This window comes from Electrophorus electricus, chromosome 17 (genome assembly GCF_041902795.1).
Source record: "Electrophorus electricus isolate QZ-2024a chromosome 17, ASM4190279v1, whole genome shotgun sequence".
NCBI lineage: Eukaryota > Metazoa > Chordata > Actinopteri > Gymnotiformes > Gymnotidae > Electrophorus > Electrophorus electricus.
This window is the reverse complement of record NC_137513.1, coordinates 16,779,448-16,784,213: the sequence shown is the minus strand read 5'-3', so window position 1 is coordinate 16,784,213 and position 4,766 is coordinate 16,779,448. Positions and strand designations below refer to the sequence as shown.

The 4,766-nt window shown below is 46.6% G+C and overlaps 1 long non-coding RNA gene across 1 annotated transcript; it reads right to left on the bottom strand.

The window, feature by feature from the left end:
- Positions 1-1,352: 1,352 nt before the first annotated feature.
- Positions 1,353-4,520, bottom strand: LOC113588958 (uncharacterized). Its single transcript, XR_003411899.3, has 3 exons — positions 3,867-4,520; positions 2,096-2,203; positions 1,353-1,976 (listed from the first exon to the last, which is right to left on the bottom strand). It is a non-coding gene; the product is annotated as an uncharacterized LOC113588958 (long non-coding RNA).
- Positions 4,521-4,766: the final 246 nt, after the last annotated feature.

The window sequence follows — 4,766 nt, the reverse complement described above, 5'->3', positions numbered from 1 at the left end:
TCTTGCTCATCTACAGTGCTTAAAAACCTTCAGCATCATAACCGCAGTGACATCTTTGCATCCCCCACCCCCAACCCCCCAAAAAAGAAACAAGAAAAGTTGAAGGAAAAAAAGAATGAAGGAACCAAAAAGTGTTTTTTCTATTGTTTTTACTCACTTGAGAACTTATATTTTTATAACTGTTTTCCCTGCAGTAACAATAACACTCCCATTTGAGTGTTCAGATTTCCTTTCACAATCGCTCAGAATACAAACAACTCTGCAAAAATCTCATGCTATTCTGTTATCTTATTATTTATTTACTTTTTACTCAAGGTCATCCTTGCTTTTGTGTCATCTGCTTTTGACCGCACTCATTCCAAAAGGTATGTCTGATATTCAGCTTTTTAATCCTTCAAACCACAGAGCTTTTCCTTTGCAAAGGCTTGCTGTTTTTCAACTTCCATAGCTCATCTCAAGCTTAGGCATTGTAGTTTATTGAAGAACCTGGTCAAGGCTAATTTTAGGCAGCCTAATTCAGCAACCCTGTCCCTTTCCTTCAATATCAATTGAAACAGCCCTCTAAAGGTGAAATATAATTAACCTTTCCTGCTGAAGAAAGGAATTCAGTACTTCATACTCCCGACTAAGAACTATGCATGCGAAAAATGCATTACACCTTCTACAGTCGGTTCAGTTTAGCGAAACCTTGCGCTTTGGTTAATATACTACAGTAGTGAAAATAAATATGATGACATTTAAATTGGATGACTCTGCAGAAAGTGATGGCCATTATCATGTGGTACAGGCCTCATTGGTTTTCACCAACACAACTCAGGCATTCGGAGCGCATCATTAAAATGTAATTAGTGTTTTTACAGACCGCATCATTTTATGTAAGAGTCTTTATCTGAAGAGAAAAAGGCATTAAAGACATTTAGCTGTAACAGTTACAATTTTCACATCCATGGTCATTGCCTTGTATGTGCTATTGTGCCTGTATTTGCGGAGAAAGATGCTTCTAGTTTTTATACCCAAAGTCTGGTATTTTCTTTTGCCCTTTCCCAGTATTAAGGTAGAAAACTGCACTGTATTCTGCTGTCTTACTGAGACCATCATAAATTTGGAGGGCATTCTGCTGTCGGCTTCATGCCTAATGTCTTCTCGAAATCAATGCAAGCGAAAGCTCCATGTAGTCCAAGAGATCCTGCAGCTTTTAAAGACTACGAATAAAAAGCAGTAAATGCATTCCCATCAGAGAGGCAAGCAGGCGTGTGTACACTGAAACACTCCCTGAAGAGAGTAAAGAATAAACAGCCCCCCCCCCCACCCCCCCACCCCCCATTCAAGCGAAGCAAGCAAATTGTGTGAAATGCAAAATGCGACTTGCTGAATAGCGCTACATAAACCCTCACTTAGGCGGGATGGATGATAGCAAGATGGAGGGAGGAAATAAAAATGCATGACAAAGAATGGTATAACGGATGTCTCAACAGGAGAGCGGGAAACGCCGCTCTCCTGACGCAGCTCGCTGTAATGCTGAAGTAATAGCGACATGAAGGCTTGCAGGGGAGAAATCAATGAAAGTGCGGCAGAAAATGATTATGTGGTGGACTGATAAATGAACCCCAATAGAAACGTCTTTTCCCTCCTTTTTCCAGTGCCTAACAGTGTGACGGAGGCAGCCCGGGCCGGGATGTTTCGGAAAGTGTTCAGCAGAGGTCAGCTCCCCAAAGGCGCGGTCGTAAATGACTCTCCTCAACTACGCGTATTCTTAAGCAATAACAACGTGATCCGTATTATCCACCCAAGAATACCCGTCACCGAAGAGAGCCTCAGAGAGAGGGGGGGAGAAGAGGAGCAGGGAGGGTAGAGGGAAGTCGCCTGAACTTTCAGATCTCCACCACGGCCTGTAGGCAAACCATAGCCTGTTCTCTATGGGTATCCATTGAAGAATGCCCATTTTCGCAGAGCAGGGGCCCTGCCAGAGGTCGCATCTGTAGACAGAAATGAACACGCTTTGGGTTCAGGAGCAGGGTCCAGCAGGGAGAGAGCTAGGAGGAGCTCAGGTGATTCATTCTTTTTTTGGAGGGTGAGGCCAAGGAGAAAGGTTTACCTGGGCAATGAGGTGCGAGCTCCTTTGGTCAGGCTGGTTCTCTGGTATGTCCAGGTGTGTGGGAAAGCTGCTGTTTCACTGACCCATGTGCAACACAGTCCATGGGTCCTACAATGAGCAGATGATTTGAATTAGTTCAACTCAACATGCATATAAAACACTTCAGTGTTAATTGGCACAGGATGATGAAAAATCTAAAAGAAATGAAGAACAAGTGTAGAATACGAAAAGGATAATTAGATGGATGAACTGTTGAACAAACTGATGGATGGATGGATGGATGGATGGATGGATGGATGGATGGATGGATGGATGGATGGATGGATGGATGCATGGATTGACATATAGATGGATGCATGGATGCATAGATGAAGGTAAAAAAAAAGAAGAATGGACTAAAGGAGAGAAAGAAGAAAAGATACAGGTTTAACATCAAGCCAACTGTATGACAGCCATGTGGACTCACTTCTGAGCTTGTGACTTTTCACTCCCTAGCCCTTAACTACTGCCAGCCACATTCACAGTCAACCACTGTTAGCCTTTAAGTCAAACATGCTCATCACACATATATACTGGGAGCAGAGGTAAAGAGAGAGAGAACATGAGAGAGAGAAGAAGAAGGAGGGGAAGAGAGAGAAAGGGAGAGATAGAAGGAGAGGAAGAGCGATAGAAAGGTAAAGAAAGAGAGAGAGAGAGAGAGAGAATGACGGCACGAAAGAGGGGAGTCATACAGAAAATCCATTAGCAGCGGGAGGCAAATTACAGATCGTTTGGGGGGAGAGGAAAAAAAGAAGCAATGCAATGATGGCTGTCAGAAAAAAGGGAACAATGACTGTTATTACGACTCTCATTTTCCGAGGGGAGTGCAAGCTCCCAAATGGAAGAGGAAAAGATGGACAGCAGCGTGCGTCAGGCGTTCGAGCCAGTGGAATTCGTTCATGTGAACGCCCTCTTTCTCACTTCAGTCCACAGAAATTTCGTTCAGTTCACTAGTTACCATTCTCTTCTGCATCTCACTTCCTTAAATATATATATATATATATATATATATATAAAACCTAGGACATCTTTTTATTTGCTTTCAGTACACATGTGACTGTGTAGTTAAACCTTCATCTTCAGTTTTTTGGGTTTTTTTCCCATTTTTTTGTAGTGTCCAAAGTTTAAAGGTGTCTCACGCCTGTCCTGCAATCCCACTCTGAGCTGTCGCTTAGCTGCATTTGTAATTCAATTGTGTTGAAGTTATCGTGGCAAACAAGGCATGCGGTTAAAGTTCGCCCCGGCCAGCCCTGTTTCTTGTTGCAGAGGATGTGGTGCTGAACGAGGGGACTTCATCGGATTCTCCTTTCTTCTCCTCATCCGGTTTAAGCAGCGCCGCCTGCTCCGAAAGCCAGGCCTCCCTGCCTCCTCCCCTTCTACCACCACCATCACCACCAAAACGCACCTCATCAGCTGCAGGGTGCTCCTTGAGGATCAGCTCGGAGTAGTTCAATGAGGAGCCTTTAGGAGTTCATTTCCTGGGAGGAGGTACCAGTCTCTAGCATCACCCAGGAGACAAACTTGCTGTCCTGATCTTCCAAGTGACTCTTCCCTCCATTTTTGGACAATTCACAGAAATGACAAGGGAAAGAAAAAGAAAAAAAAAGCAACCTGTGGGGGAACAAAACCCTGACGATACAGAACACAGGGCAGACAAACTGAAAAATGAGGATGACAAAACACGCACAAGACAAAAGCCCCAAAAGTGAAGATCTGAAAGACACTCTCTCACTTGCTCTCTCGCCGTTCCTGTCCTCAGAGGTTCAGCATCTCCAGGCTTCTGCTGTTACTGATAGCCCGTTTAATTGAAAGAGCAAGGAATCCCCAGCATATGTTAATATAGCAAACACAGTTGACAAATCCAGCAGGAAAGCAAAAAAAGAGAGAAAGAAATTCCACCGCCCTGACAGGGGCAACGATTACACAAATCTGCAGCAAACCAGCTCACACAATACCCACGGCATTGAATCTCAGCCACTATGAGGTGGGAAAAAAAAGCAGATTCCCCCGCTACAGCAGGACTCTTCACAAAGGAACAAAGGGCAAAGTAGAGAAAGAAAACAGGCTCACATCCCCCGGTCCGTGGAAGCGGGGCTTACCCTGTAAGTCTCTCTTCCTTCTCTCTCGCTTTCTCTCCCTCCCTCTCTCTCTCTCTCTCTCTCTCTCTCTCTCTCTCTCTCTCTCTCTCTCTCACTCTCCTGTTCTGTGCGCGTGAGGAGCAGCCTCCCAGCCAGCACAAAGCCGGGAGCCGTCCGCGCGTCTCGCCGCCGCTGGCTCCTGCTCGTCTGCCGAGCGATCGGGAGGGGATCTGCGGCGCGACTCCGCCTCCGTCGCTGCCTCCGTCGCTGCCGCTGACTCTGCGGTGGCCGGAGGGGAGCTTTAAGCACGTATGCCTTCAGCTTCCTCTTGCCTCTCTGGCTCGTGCCCAAAGCCACAGGAACCCCCGCTGGCTCTCCCTCCACCCTCCTCCACCCAACCACCCACCCACCCACCCAGCCGAGTCCCGCTCCAGCTCCGCCACCACCAGCACCGCTGCTGCGCCTGTGCCTCCCCACACCCCCACCCCCACCGGAGTGCAGGTGCTGGGAGATAAGCGGACCCTCCACGCAGGCGAGAACAGGGGTCTGCAGGT